Here is a 16498-nt window from a genome sequence, read left to right as displayed (position 1 = left end):
AGAGGGTGTCTGCTGGCTTACAAAAAATTACAAAACACTGCTAATTGTTTCATTCCTCGTCTGTAGTATATATGACCTATAAACTCAAAAATGAAATGAAACTAGAGGCACTCCCTCAAAATAAAGTGCTCAAATAGAACATCTGTTGTTGTACAGTAGCCATTTTGATTCATTGAGACAGGAGAGAAAATAGAGGCCTGATATGGCTGTTAACTCAGCAGAGTTAAGAGGGTAAGAGTTAAGGGGCTTTCCGACAATCACTCAGCAATGTAACTCAGCAAATTTTCATTACTTGGAACTGGCAGCAGCTCCCTGCCACCCCTGATCCGACCAGCCCGTATAGCACCGGCTGCTGCTATCCACTGTCCACCTAGTATAATTCAGTTTAGTTCGAAAAACTTTATTTAACCCCATGAGACAATTCCTGAGGCTGTAAACTCATCACTCAAATGAAAAAAGCAGGTTGTGGTTTAAAAAAGAAGAAAGGGTTAGCAATATGACAGTGAATCATATTTTGCTGACTTGTTGATTATTTTAATGAACACTGGAAACAAGTCAGCAGTGACTGAGACGTCAGGCTGATGAGAACTTGCGCTCGCCTGCTTTGGATCAAGGCGACCACCAGATTAAATATATGCATCTGTAAAAATGTGAGTCAGATATTCTCATGTTGATAGCACAGCAGTGTTCATGTATTTAGTCGTGAGTTTTTAGTTCTGTTCAGTTGCTCCAAGTTGTTTTCTGTCGTGATATATCAGAGCTGCTGGCTTATAATGTGTACTGCATTTTGCTAGCTACAGTTACGGTGCATTTCAGTCCTACTTTATGAATGGAATGCTAATCGCTGTTGCTAGCTTATTACTGGGTCATGACTTGTTAGTTAGGTATGCTAGCTGTTGCCTGTTTATACACCCTCGGTCTAACTTCGCTTCGCCTTTGCTGTCTTGTGTCAAGCGAACATACTATTCAATATTCACCTAAACCATTCGAAAATTCTTTGAATTTTCCCCTGCTGATGGCTGGAATATGGAATATATATGTTTAAAACAAGATGATGATTATAGAGATGATGAATTCAGTGATTATATGAGTATTTAAAATCAAGTCATTCTTATAAATCACCCTGTCCTTTAGTGTTTTATTGTTGCAGAATCTCAATTAACTCAGCTGTCTTAGACTTTTGCATTTTTACACATTAATTTTCTCAGAGGACTCATTTCACACATAAGTCAGCCTTGACTTACATCAGATGTTTGGTGCCTTACTGTTATGATAAGTTGTCCTCTTATGCCGCGTTTCCACCGGCTCAACTTGGCCCGACTCGACTCGGTACGCTTTAGGTAGCGTTTCCACCGGCCCTAGTACCAGGTACCAGGTGCTATTTTAGTACCTCCTCGGCCGGGGTTCTAAGCGAGCTGAGTCGAGCTGTGAAGGCGACGTCACCAGACTGCAGGCCACTGATTGGCATGGGAATCGCGTCACTGGATGAGTCATGAGAGCGACTCGTTCACAAGAATCAAACCCGCCATTTTTAAAACACTTGCAACAGCGACCAGTTTTTATCACTCAACGAGTAAACGTAAACGTAAACACCATCACCTCCATTTCCTCCATGTTTTCTGTTGTTTGGTGTGGTGCGGTGTATTGTGTCGCATACAAATGACACCACCGGAATTTCGCTCCGCCTTGCTATGACGACCCCGCCCACGTTTGAGGTGGTACCTGGTGTAATGGAAACACAACCGTACCGTACCGTGTCGAGTTGAGTCGAGTAGGGCCAAGTCGAGCCAGTGGAAACAGCGTAACCCTCAGCCAAATCAGCAGTGTCTCTGTCCCTGTCTTCCTCGAGCCACCTCTTTGGTCACTTCTTTATACCCTTTTGACCATCCATCCCAACATCTGGTTTTCATCCATATAACAGTTCTATTCTTTGTTTTAGGGGTAAAAGGATATATTAGGACACCATCCCCCAGTATCTAGTGAGGGGGAGCAAAGGTCAGATCTCCCCTGCCTAGGTCAAGCAGTTCCCAGTCGATCTGTCTCCAGATAATCGATCACAGATCAGAAACATAGAAACAATGGCCAATACTACATCATATGCCCTAAAGGCACATACCAAACACTACATACTTAGTTATACTCACTACAGGCACATATCAGACACTACATTAGCTCTAAATCATGACATGTTAAAAGAAAAAAACAACAATCACTGTGAAAAAATAAATCCACTGCTAATATCTACACTAATAGTGTGAAACATAAACCTGAGAATATCAAACTCACATTTTTACAAGTGCACAAACTAAAAGAAACGTGCAGCTAATGGTTACCTTGTCGGAGGTTATCTGCAGGCCTCACTCACTGCTGCAGAGTGTCACACAGAGGTCACTTATACAGCCATGATCGTCATCTGGCAGCTGGCTCTGGGCTTGACCCACCGACACCCCCCCCCCTCCCCGCCCTTGCCTTTGATCTTTCTCCGTCCATGTTAACTCCGTGTGACCACAGCGCAGCACAGGGATCAGCGCGACTTAAGATCTTGCCTGACTTGAACCAGGATGACCATCAGATGTGATGATATGATGATAAAAATGTGAGTCAAATATTCCCATTTACGGTGTTAATGTATTTTTTTTCATTGTTATTCAGTTGTTGAGACTCAGAATAATTGTTTTCTGTCGTTAACATGATGTGATTCAGAGCTAGTTACTATCTTATCGTGAGCACTGCATTCTGCTAGCTAACGCTACAGTTTCTGTGCGTTTCGTCGCCATTTTCTGTTGTTTTATGTACGGAATTCTTGCTAATCGCTATTGCTAGCTTATTACACACTCAGTACAAGTTAGCTCTGTATGCTAAATTATCTGTTTATCTAGACTATTATCTGTTTCAAACAAAAAAAGTCGATCACTGTCTACTGGCATCCAGCAATGACCAAGCGCTGAAGACACAGCGCAGTGAGCACACGAACTGGAGTGAGGGAGAGACAAGAGAGCAAGAGAGAGCACTGCTACAAGTGAGACTGCAGGCAGGACAGGTGAGAAACATGAGCAGGGGCGCCCCCAGAAATTTTTCACAGGGGGGGCCAGATAGGGCCAGTGAAAATCCTGGGGTGGCACACGAAAACCAAAAACAATAACGGAATTTCAAGAAGAAAAGCTGTTGTAAGTATTGAGGCTAGTCAAAATCAACGTCAGTATGAGAGTTAAGGAATCATGTACTCATATACTTTCTAATTTTACAGTTAATGTTACTGAGATGTACATGGACTAATACAGTACAAGCCTGTTTTATTAAGTGTTGGTTTATTTATGAGTTAGGAAAGTCATTGTTCTAATAGGGTAGTTGTATTATACAGCTTTACTATTAGGGAGTACATTCATGTAATGAACTAAACAGTTACAGGGAACAAGTCTACTCAAGTTTAAAAGCACCACACAGGGGCCTTTGATTATTTTCAATACAGCTTTATTCTGCTGTAAACATGTAAACAAAGCATTGTCTTTGACAATAGACATTTTACCATAGCTCTGAGAGTATTGTAGCCATGTGTGCGCACTGTACCAGTCTTTCTTGAAGCCTCGTCTTCTGTCCCCTTGAAGAGTACGAGGGAAAAACTTGAGATGCTGCTGTTTGGGCCCTCTGATGTTGACTGGGAAATATCTGTGATGAAACATGAGGACACTAAGTTACTCTGAATTTAAAATAGCAGCAGCAAAACCAACAATAATAACATGAGTAGCTCTCCATAGTAATCTCAGATTACAGTTGTATTATGGACCCACAGTCAGTTCAAACTCATCTACCAGTAAACATGAAGCTTTCTGTTGTTGCACCAGGATTCATAACTCAGTGTTGACACTTTGCTACCACACGTTTATCCAGGTGAAGTTACTCTCTTGCCATTCATTTCCTCATGAGGGACCCTGTTCTCAGCTCACCTGTTGGTCCAGCAGTAGGATGAACAGCTGTGTCCTGTCCTGCCTGCTGCCTTACTTCTTCCCTGTTCTCAGCTCACCTGTTGGTCCACAGCAGTAGGATGAACAGCTGTGTCCTGTCCTGCCTGCTGCCTTACTTCTTCCCTGTTCTAAGATCACCTGTTGGTCCAGCAGTAGGATGAACAGCTGTGTCCTGCCTGCTGCCTTACTTCTTCCCTGTTCTAAGATCACCTGTTGGTCCAGCAGTAGGATGAACAGCTGTGTCCTGTCTGGCCTGCTGCCTTACTTCTTCCCTGTTCTAAGATCACCTGTTGGTCCAGCAGTAGGATGAACAGCTGTGTCCTGCCTGCTGCCTTACTTCTTCCCTGTTCTCTGGACGTGTCGCTGCCTGAACCTGCTCCTCTGCACTGCCCTGCTCTGTCTCTGTCCCTGTCTGTTCATGGGTTTGCTCGGCGGTGTTATCTTGGCCTGCATCATCACACATATGGAAGAGATGTCCGTAGACTTTCTCTTCATTGTCTGCAAATTGACGTAGCATCACGGCACAGGTGCTGGTGATCCGACGCTAGCGGCCAACACAAGCTAATGAGATGAGTAACGGAGAGCAGCCAGCAAGAGGTTCAGCACAGACACAGTTTACCAAACACACACTATTTGTTCTAAAAGTAAGTAGGCCTACTGTTTGACTGACTTACCTGTTGGTAGTCTGGTTGTCTCAACAGCTGCCGTTGAAAATGACTTCTGCTGTCCGTCTCTGAGTTTGGGCAGCAGCTGCTTCAGTGCTGCCTTCACTTGCACTCGGACAACGTAGTTACAATTTCCGAAATTTTCAAACATGAACTTGACCTATCAGAACTGGGGGGGCCACTGGGGGGGCCAAGCATTTTTCAGGGGTAAATTTATTGAAGCAACAAAAAAAATCTGAGGGGCCACTTGGGACCCAAAAGAGCCGGCTCTCTAAAAAGAGCCGAAATTCCCATCACTAGCAGATACGAGTTAAGCTAACACAGCTTGTACTGAGGGCTCCTTCCAGCTAATGGTCTAGTAGATGAAATGGGATTCCCTACTCCCTAAACTCCCTCCCTAAGCATAAAGAAATCAGAGACTGTTTGTACCCACATCTTTACAGAGACCTGACATCGCCTTTACAGCCAGGATCTATTTATTACTCTGGCAAAAACAAATTTTATAATTTTATGACTAATAATATTCGAAAAGTATGACCCATCCCTACTAATCATCTTATTGTGTTCTATTATTCAATAATCACACACTGTGATGAACCTTTGCATTTTTATACCTTTATTTTCTCATTAAGCTCACTTCACACACCTTTACCTGTACTTGCTTTTGATATAGATTAGCATCCTAAACTCTAGACGTAGACGCTGCATCTTCTTTTCACACCTGAACACCAAAATAGTCTTGTATGCATTTTCTTACACAAATTTTTAGCAACTATTTTGTAAGGACTCGCATTCTTTTAATGGACAGCCCTTGGGGGGAGGTTCTGGCCAGAGGAGCTAAGAATTGGGTTTTCCAACAGATTTTAAAGTACCCTTAACAATATCACACGTAACCATTGTTTGATTGGATGCTAAGGTCCGTACTAATGATGGGAGAAAAACAAACATATCGGCTCCCGATCGGATCAGCTCCCAATCAGGACCGACACATCACTAGTCCGTACATCAGTCTCCACCAGCCGTCAGCGTTGTCTGCGTAGGCATGTATCTAGCAGGAATATGTTTATAAAACAAGAACTTTCTGTTTCTTACAATCAAGATATTACATCTGCTGCTTAAAACAATAGAGGAGACACCAGTCTGTCAGGTCACACTGACCTGTACAACGTTTGAGGAACATATGAAACACTTTATGATTTAAAGTTCTAATTAACATTGAAGACATTTTGTTGCAATATCAGAGTTTCTAGTTAACAATTTCACCCCAAGATGTGCAGTCTAGATGAGGGAGACCCAGAAGGAGATGTGGATCACCCACACAGATGCAGTTACCCCAGTACTTCTCTGGACTATGAGGTAAGGTAGCCTATTAGGCACCGCAGTCCTGCCACACAATTTACTTCTGCTGATGTTCTCAGATGTATTTGTGTTATTAAGGGGAACATGACCACCTATGCAACGTTTTACAGTCATGACCTCTAGCTCCCCTGTAGCTTATCGTGTCATGTCATGCATGTAATGGTACACACAATAAGATCAAGATGTCCTCAACAGCTGTTTCTACTTGTAAGCAGACACAGACACAAGTTTCTACATTATACACATTGAGTATCGATGGCCATGAAGGATGAAGTGATTTTTTAATCAAGTTTCTTGTGATTGTTTGTATGCAGATGGGTTGTGATTTTTGAATACACATGTGACACAGCAAAAATAGAGTGAAAATTAGCTGTGATAGATAGATAGATAGATAGATAGATAGATAGATAGATAGATAGATAGATAGATAGATAGATAGATAGATCCCTTTTACTGTCATTGTAAATAAATACAATGAAAGTCAAAGCTCAAAAAAGTGAAACAAAACCATAAAAGTACAAAGATACAAAAACAACAAATGCCAAAGAATAAATTATATTCCACTCAAATTATTACACAGGCCCTATGTTTTAAGTGCATTATTTAGTTTGGTGATGGCTTGAGGATAAAAACTATATAACAGTCTGGTGGTGCATGTTTTAACTGTCCGGTAGCGTCTCCCTGAGAGGAGAAGGTCAAACAGGGTTGAGATGTGTCTTCTTTCAGGATAGTGTGTCAGGACCACTGCTCCTCCTCCTGCCTATGGCCAGAGGTGGCACTGTTTGTCTGTCTCTGTGTCTCTCTCTTTCTCTGTGTGTGATTGCAGGAGCGGAGGCAGCTGTGTGATCACCTGCAACTAATCAGCCTGTCTGGTTCAGGCATTCACCCCCTGTCAGTTTGTCAACTCTGCTGTTCCCTCTCAGACCTGTTCCTGCCCTGACTACGACCCCTGCTCTGCCCTGCCTTGCCTTGCCTGTCCTGGATACCGGCTCCTGCCTCCAGCCTCAGAACCTTGTTGAGCTCTGATTGCCTAGATCAGCCCTTGCACACAGCAGCTAAGTTTATGGATTATTTTGTTAGCTGTTCACCTTTCGTTTGTAGTCATCAGCCCCTGTAACTCGGCAGCTAAATTTTTGTGTTTTGCTTTGTTAGCTGTTCTGTCGTTTGTTGGTTTTCTATTTTTGCGCTCTGCCATTGTTCCTTAGTTGTTCCCCTTTTGTTCATGAGGAGTGGCAGCCTCGTCGTTTTTGTATTTTCCTAACTCTGTTGTTAATAAACCCGTGTGAACCTGAGTTTGGGTTTGGTCCTGTGTCCACATTTTGGGTTCTCGGTCCAGTTCTGACAGTACAAACTGACCAAGATGGACCCAGTGGACACGGATGCCAATTGGGAAGCCACGTCTGGCCCCTCGGTACGCCAGGCTGTAGCCAGCCAAGGGGTGCTGTTGGGGCAGCACGACCAATCCTTGAGATCCTTGACGGAAAGTAATGTAGCCATGCTCCACCAGATGGCGGCGCTTACCAGTCAAGTTACGAATCTTTCAACTCTAATAGCGCAGCTTACACCAGGTCAACCCACAGAGGCATCTCGGTCAGCACAGTTAGCATCAGCCCCCCCCCGTATCACCTGCTCATGGTCTAAATTTGACTCAACCACTCCGTGAGCCTTTTGTTCCGGTGCCTGAGCGTTATGCAGGAGACATGGGTACGTGCAGGGCTTTTTTGACTCAGTGTTCCTTGGTGTTTGGACAGCAGCCGGGGTCATATGGTACAGATCACGCTCGCATAGCTTACCTGATTAGTTTGCTGAAAGGTTCGGCCCTTGAGTGGGCTACAGCGGTTTGGAATAAGCAGTCAGAGTTCTGCAACTCGTATGAAGCCTTCACACAGCAGATGTGTAAGGTGTTTGACCACCCCGTACGGGGCAAGGATGCCTCCAGGCGTCTTTTTTGCTTGCGCCAGGGCTCCCGCAGTGTGGCTGAGATGGCGGTGGAATTTAGGACTCTTGCTGCAGAATCCGGCTGGAATGACGAGGCCCTCCAGGGAGCCTTTTTGCAGGCCCTTAATGACTCTGTAAAAGATGAGCTGGCCTGCCGGGATGAGCCTAAAGAGCTGGATGAACTTATCACTCTCTCCATACGCATTGACAACAGACTCCGTGAGCGGCGGAGAGAGCAGAATGTTGGTTATCGGCCACTGACGAGCGGCGGGTCCACTCCTCGCCGTCCTGATCATGCACCGCCTCCTCCAGCCTACAAACCTGCAAACCTGCCAGAACCAGAACCCATGCAGATTGGACGTGCCAAGCTGTCACCGGAGGAAAGGACACGGCGTAGGGAGTCCAATGCGTGCCTGTATTGTGGGAAGCCTGGCCACTACCTGTCTACCTGCCCCTCCCGACCAGTAAAAGAGCCGGCTCATCAGTAACCCGGGAGATTCTGGTGAGCCCAACTACCTGTCCTCCTCCCACACGTTTCCAGCTTTCTGCCTCCCTCTTGTGGGGCAACCAGGCATTGGCTCTCTCGGCTCTCATTGACTCTGGGGCTGAGGAGAGTTTTATCGATCAGAGTCTGGTGGCACAGCTAGGGATAGAGACAGTGGAGCTCCAGTGTCCATTAGAAGCCAGAGCCCTCAATGGCCAACCTTTAGCCCAAGTCCACCTGAAAACCACCCCGGTCACAATTTTGCTTTCTGGGAATCATCAAGAGACTTTACACCTTTACGTCATCGACTCCATTCACACACCACTGGTACTGGGATATCCATGGCTCCGGAAACATAACCCCCAAATTAACTGGTCATTAGGGAAGATTAGTTCCTGGAGCGGGTTCTGTCATGCTAACTGTCTGCTCTCTGCTCAAGCTCCCCTGGACCTGAAGGAGTTCCTGAACCTCCTGACCTGAGTGGTGTCCCTGTGACCTATCATGACCTCGCTCTGGTTTTTAGTAAGCATCAGGCCTTGTCCTTGCCGCCTCACCGCCCCTATGATTGTGCGATAGATATGCAACCAGGTGCACCTCTCCCTAGTGGCCGGCTCTACAACCTCTCCAGACCTGAACGTGAGGCCATGGAGAGATACATAAAAGAGTCACTTGCTGCTGGGATCATCCGGCCTTCATCCTCTCCAGTGGGTGCTGGGTTCTTTTTTGTTGATAAGAAGGATCGCACCCTCAGGCCTTGCATTGACTTCCGTGGACTTAACAACATCACCATCAAAAAATAAATACCCACTGCCCCTCATCAGTTCTGCATTTGACCTCCTTCATGGCGCCACCATCTTCACAAAATTGGATTTGCGCAATGCATACCACCTGGTGCGCATCAGAGAGGGCGACGAATGGAAAACAGCATTCAACACACCGCTAGGGCACTTTGAGTACCTAGTGATGCCATTCGGCCTAACTAATGCCCCAGCGGTTTTCCAAGCATTGGTGAATGATGTGTTGAGGGACATGATTAACAGATTTGTCTTTGTGTACTTGGACGACATTTTAATTTTTTCTCAGACCCCAGAGGACCACACACAGCACGTCTACCAGGTCCTCCAGCGACTCCTGGAGAACAAGCTGTACGTTAAGGCGGAAAAATGTGAGTTCCATGTTCCTTCTGTGTCATTTTTGGGCTACATTGTGGCACAGGGCCAGGTACAAATGGACCCAGCCAAGGTTGCAGCAGTCGCCGAGTGGGCCCGACCAGGAAGTCGGAAACAACTACAGAGGTTTCTTGGTTTTGCCAATTTCTACAGACGATTCATTAAGGATTACAGTAGGATTGCGTCACCCCTTACTGCACTTACCTCTACATCCATCACCTTTAGATGGACTCCCGAGGCGGAGACAGCCTTTCAGACTCTAAAAGAACTCTATAGTTCAACCCCTGTTCTCATCCAGCCAGACCCTGCTCGACAGTTCATTGTGGAGGTGGATGCATCTGACATCGGAGTAGGGGCAGTCTTGTCACAACGCTCACCCACTGACAATAAAATACATCCATGTGCTTTCTTTTCTCGCAAGCTCTCTTCCACAGAAAGGAACTATGACGTTGGAGACCGGGAGCTGCTGGGAGTCAAACTTGCCTTGGAGGAGTGGCGTCATTGGCTAGAAGGGGCAGAGCAGCCGTTTATCGTGTGGACAGACCACAAGAACCTGTCGTACATCCAAACGGCCAAGAGACTAAACTCCAGGCAAGCTAGATGGTCCTTGTTTTTTGGCCGATTTAAGTTCTCTCTGACTTATCGTCCAGGGTCCCGGAACATTAAGCCCGACAGCCTCTCCAGACAGTTCTCGCCAGAGGAATCCTCCAGAGACCCAGAACCAATTCTACCATCCACTTGCTTGGTGGCATCTCTCACCTGGGAGATTGAGACGCTCGTCCGGCAGGCCCAGGCCCTACAGCCAGATCCAGGTAACGGCCCCACTAACCTGTTTGTGCCTGATGCGGTCCGTTCCCAGGTGCTGCTGTGGGCCCATTCCACCCTGTTTACCTGCCACCCAGGAACAGCACGGACACTAGCTGTTCTTCGCCAGAGATTCTGGTGGCCCACCATGGAGAAAGACACCCGGTCTTTCGTTACTGCCTGCTCCACATGTGCTCGGAGTAAGGCCTCCACCCAGCCGAGCCCGGGGCTCCTCCGCCCCTTGCCGATTCCCAGACGGCCATGGTCCCACATAGCCTTGGACTTTGTAACTGGTCTGCCTCCATCTAACGGTAATACCGTTGTTTTAACTGTTATTGACCGATTTTCGAAGGCAGCACACTTCATAGCTCTTCCTAAGCTTCCCTCTGCTAGGGAGACAGCAGACATGTTAGTCTCAAGTTTTCAGGCAACATGGACTGCCTTGTGATGTTGTGTCTGACCGAGGCCCTCAGTTTACCTCGCAGGTCTGGAAGGCTTTCTGCTCTACTCTGGGTGCTACTGTCAGCCTGTCCTCAGGGTACCACCCTCAGACTAATGGTCAGACTGAACGAGTTAATCAGGAGATGGAGACTGCCCTGCGATGTGTTGCCTCAGACAACCCATCCTCTTGGAGCTCCCAGCTTCCCTGGGTGGAATACGCACACAACACCCTGCCTAATGCGTCTTCTGGTATGTCTCCTTTTCAGTGTTCTCTTGGTTATCAACCCCCTTTGTTTCCCAACCAAGAGCAGGAGATTGCAGTACCTTCAGTCCAGGCCCACATCCGCCGGTGTGAGAGAACCTGGAGACGGGCTCGCTCTGCCCTTGTCCGCGCATCTGCCAAGACTCAGACCCAGGCCAATCGTCACCGTACCCCGGCCCCGAAATACACCGTGGGGCAAAGGGTTTGGCTCCGATCGAAGGACTTGCCCTTAAGAGTAGAGTCTAAGAAACTCTCTCCTCGCTATGTGGGACCCTTTGAGATTGAGACTATCATTAACCCCTGTGCTGTTCGTCTCAAGCTCCCTACTTCTATGCGCATCCATCCCACCTTCCATGTTTATGTTTCCCAGGTTAAGCCCGTTCGCACTAGTCATCTGGCCCCCCCTGTGCCTCCCCCTCCGCCATCCAGGGTGTTGGATGACCTGCGGCGATTGCTGGATGTGCGCCGTCGGGGTCTGCAATACCTGGTGGATTGGGAGGGGTACAGTCCTGAGGAGCGTTGTTGGATCCCACGCCGCCAGATACTGGACCCGTCGCTCATCCAGGACTTCTACCACCAACATCCTGACAGGCGTCCTTGTGCGCCAGGAGGCACCCGTTGAGAGGGGGGTACTGTCAGGACCACTGCTCCTCCTCCTGCCTATGGCCAGAGGTGGCACTGTTTGTCTGTCTCTGTGTCTCTCTCTTTCTCTGTGTGTGATTGCAGGAGCGGAGGCAGCTGTGTGATCACCTGCAACTAATCAGCCTGTCTGCTACTTAAGTCTGGTTCAGGCATTCACCCCCTGTCAGTTTGTCAACTCTGCTGTTCCCTCTCAGACCTGTTCCTGCCCTGACTACGACCCCTGCTCTGCCCTGCCTGTCCTGGATACCGGCTCCTGCCTCCAGCTTCAGAACCTTGTTGAGCTCTGATTGCCTAGATCAGCCCTTGCACACAGCAGCTAAGTTTATGGATTATTTTGTTAGCTGTTCACCTTTCGTTTGTAGTCATCAGCCCCTGTAACTCGGCAGCTAAGTTTTTGTGTTTTGCTTTGTTAGCTGTTCTGTCTTTTGTTGGTTTTCTATTTTTGCGCTCTGCCATTGTTCCTTAGTTGTTCCCCTTTTGTTCATGAGGAGTGGCAGCCTCGTCGTTTTTGTATTTTCCTAACTCTGTTGTTAATAAACCCGTGTGAACCTGAGTTTGGGTTTGGTCCTGTGTCCACATTTTGGGTTCTCGGTCCAGTTCTGACATAGTGTCTGTTTTCTGGAGACAACGGGAGGTGAAGATGAGGCCTTTTTGTCTGCTGTAGAGCTGCACCAACCACACCAGACCAGGATGCCGTAGGTCAGTACACTTAGGACAGAGGATTGGTAGAAGGACAGCAGCAGATGTTGTGACAGTTTGCACTTCCTGAGAACCCTCAGGAAGTACAGTCGCTGCTGTGCCTTTTTAACCAGAGAGTTTGTGTTTTTTCCCCAAGTGAGGTCCTCTGAAATGTGTGTGCCCAGAAACTTAAATGTTGGAACCCTCTCCACACCTTCCCAGTATATCTCCAGTGGCTGATGGTCATTCTTTTTCCTCCTGAAGTCAATGATCAAAGGAGACTTTGTCTTCCTGGTGTTCAGGGACAGGTTGTTTACTGTACACCACTCTGCCAGCCTGTGGACCTCCTCCCTGTACGCCATCTCGTTTCCACCACTGATCAGGCCCATCTGCAAATTTAATGATGACATTGGTACTGTGGGTGGGCATGCAGTCATGGGTGTACAGTGAGTACAGGAAGGGGCTGAGGACGCAGCCCTGTAGGGCTCTTGTACTCGGAGACAGGGAGGAGGAGTGGTGGGGGCCCCTCCTGACTGACTATGGTTGGTTGTTTAAAAAGTCCTGTATCCATAGGCAGATGTTGTGGTGGAGGCCTAGGTTGGACATCTTGTCAAACAGTCTGCTTGGGATGATGGTATAAAAGGCAGAACTTTAATAATATGTTTCATCATACCATCATAGTCATCACACCAGAAACATTATGCATTTTCAATGTCTCAATCATAGATTATGATTCAGACATGGAATAATTTTTCAAATCAACATTTCTTGTATTGGTTTGAAATTAAAAGCCCCATAGAGTTTCTGTGGACAGAATCCCTTTTATTTGTTGGGAAGATTTTTATTTGATGTCTATTATCAAATTGAACTCAAAGCAGAGATAAGCAGGCTGGCTGAAAACACTACAGCAGCACCATAGTGTAGCAATTCAGCGAGGTAGCCATCACACACAGGTAGAGGTAGGCATTCTGGCCCCAACATTAGAATAAGATGCAGAATTTGAAATACACATGGTAAACCTAAGCATATAATCTACAAGTGTAACGCCCGAGGTGAATTGTGTTTCCAGGGACTGATAGACTTACATTTTTTGCCCAGAAAACACTCAGAATAGTTAAAGATGATGAATTACATTAGTAAGATCAAGTTTCTTAAGATAATTTGTCTGTATTCAACAGTGTCCATTTTGGCTTTCTCTCACCATTCTAAGCCTATTTTAGACACAGGAGGTGAATTGTCTTTCCAGGGGCTGGCAAACCTGAACTTCTGTACAGGAAACACTAATGTAATTCATCATCTTGAACTATTCTGAGTAAGATCAAGTTTCTTAAGATAATTTGTCTGTATTCAACAGTGTCCATTTTGGCTTTCTCTCACCATTCTAAGCCTATTTTAGACACAGGAGGTGAATTGTCTTTCCAGGGGCTGGCAAACCTGAACTTCTGTACAGGAAACACTAATGTAATTCATCATCTTGAACTATTCTGAGTAAGATCAAGTTTCTTAAGATAATTTGTCTGTATTCAACAGTGTCCATTTTGGCTTTCTCTCACCATTCTAAGCCTATTTTAGACACAGGAGGTGAATTGTCTTTCCAGGGGCTGGCAAACCTGAACTTCTGTACAGGAAACACTCAGAATAGTTCAAGGTGATGAATTACAGTAGTTGGATGAAGTTTCTTAAGATAATTTGTCTGTATTCAACAGTGTCCATTTTGGCTTTCTCTCACCATTCTAAGCCTATTTTAGACACAGGAGGTGAATTGTCTTTCCAGGGGCTGGCAAACCTGAACTTCTGTACAGGAAACACTCAGAATAGTTCAAGGTGATGAATTACAGTAGTTGGATGAAGTTTCTTAAGATAATTTGTCTGTATTCAACAGTGTCCATTTTGGCTTTCTCTCACCATTCTAAGCCTATTTTAGACACAGGAGGTGAATTGTCTTTCCAGGGGCTGGCAAACCTGAACTTCTGTACAGGAAACACTAATGTAATTCATCATCTTGAACTATTCTGAGTAAGATCAAGTTTCTTAAGATAATTTGTCTGTATTCAACAGTGTCCATTTTGGCTTTCTCTCACCATTCTAAGCCTATTTTAGACACAGGAGGTGAATTGTCTTTCCAGGGGCTGGCAAACCTGAACTTCTGTACAGGAAACACTCAGAATAGTTCAAGATGATGAATTACAGTAGTTGGATGAAGTTTCTTAAGATAATTTGTCTGTATTCAACAGTGTCCATTTTGGCTTTCTCTCACCATTCTAAGCCTATTTTAGACACAGGAGGTGAATTGTCTTTCCAGGGGCTGGCAAACCTGAACTTCTGTACAGGAAACACTCAGAATAGTTCAAGAAGATGAATTACAGTAGTTGGATGAAGTTTCTTAAGATAATTTGTCTGTATTCAACAGTGTCCATTTTGGCTTTCTCTCACCATTCTAAGCCTATTTTAGACACAGGAGGTGAATTGTCTTTCCAGGGGCTGGCAAACCTGAACTTCTGTACAGGAAACACTCAGAATAGTTCAATGTGATGAATTACAGTAGTTGGATGAAGTTTCTTAAGATAATTTGTCTGTATTCAACAGTGTCCATTTTGGCTTTCTCTCACCATTCTAAGCCTATTTTAGACACAGGAGGTGAATTGTCTTTCCAGGGGCTGGCAAACCTGAACTTCTGTACAGGAAACACTCAGAATAGTTCAAGATGATGAATTACAGTAGTTGGATGAAGTTTCTTAAGATAATTTGTCTGTATTCAACAGTGTCCATTTTGGCTTTCTCTCACCATTCTAAGCTTATTTTGGACACAGGAGGTGAAATGTGTTACCATGGACTGATATACTTACATTTCCGCCCAGAAAACACTCAGAATAGTTAAAGATGATGAATTACATTAGTAAGATCAAGTTTCTTAAGATAATTTGTCTGTATTCAACAGTGTCCATTTTGGCTTTCTCTCACCATTCTAAGCTTATTTTGGACACAGGAGATGAAATGTGTTACCATGGACTGATAGACTTACATTTCTGCCCAGAAAACACTCAGAATAGTTCAAGATGATGAATTACAGTAGTTGGATGAAGTTTCTTAAGATAATTTGTCTGTATTCAACAGTGTCCATTTTGGCTTTCTCTCACCATTCTAAGCCTATTTTAGACACAGGAGGTGAATTGTCTTTCCAGGGGCTGGCAAACCTGAACTTCTGTACAGGAAACACTCAGAATAGTTCAAGGTGATGAATTACAGTAGTTGGATGAAGTTTCTTAAGATAATTTGTCTGTATTCAACAGTGTCCATTTTGGCTTTCTCTCACCATTCTAAGCCTATTTTAGACACAGGAGGTGAATTGTCTTTCCAGGGGCTGGCAAACCTGAACTTCTGTACAGGAAACACTAATGCAATTCATCATCTTGAACTATTCTGAGTAAGATCAAGTTTCTTAAGATAATTTGTCTGTATTCAACAGTGTCCATTTTGGCTTTCTCTCACCATTCTAAGCCTATTTTAGACACAGGAGGTGAATTGTCTTTCCAGGGGCTGGCAAACCTGAACTTCTGTACAGGAAACACTCAGAATAGTTCAAGAAGATGAATTACAGTAGTTGGATGAAGTTTCTTAAGATAATTTGTCTGTATTCAACAGTGTCCATTTTGGCTTTCTCTCACCATTCTAAGCCTATTTTAGACACAGGAGGTGAATTGTCTTTCCAGGGGCTGGCAAACCTGAACTTCTGTACAGGAAACACTCAGAATAGTTCAAGGTGATGAATTACAGTAGTTGGATGAAGTTTCTTAAGATAATTTGTCTGTATTCAACAGTGTCCATTTTGGCTTTCTCTCACCATTCTAAGCCTATTTTAGACACAGGAGGTGAATTGTCTTTCCAACGGGTTTGGAGGCGGATCAGACCAAAAAGAGGCAGTTTGGTGTCGGCTCCAAAAATGGAAACTCCCGCGGTCAAGGTTTTTTTCAAATCCCCCTTCCTCCACTGTTTGGGCTGACGGCTGTTTGCTGGCTGATTTACCACATTAAAAGTGATCAATACCTGTTTTCCAACGGGTTTGGAGGCGGATCAGACCAAAAAGAGGCAGTTTG

This window comes from Pempheris klunzingeri, chromosome 7 (assembly GCF_042242105.1).
Source record: "Pempheris klunzingeri isolate RE-2024b chromosome 7, fPemKlu1.hap1, whole genome shotgun sequence".
NCBI lineage: Eukaryota > Metazoa > Chordata > Actinopteri > Acropomatiformes > Pempheridae > Pempheris > Pempheris klunzingeri.
The sequence above is the reverse complement of the archived record's forward strand: the minus strand, read 5'-3'. Positions refer to the sequence as shown.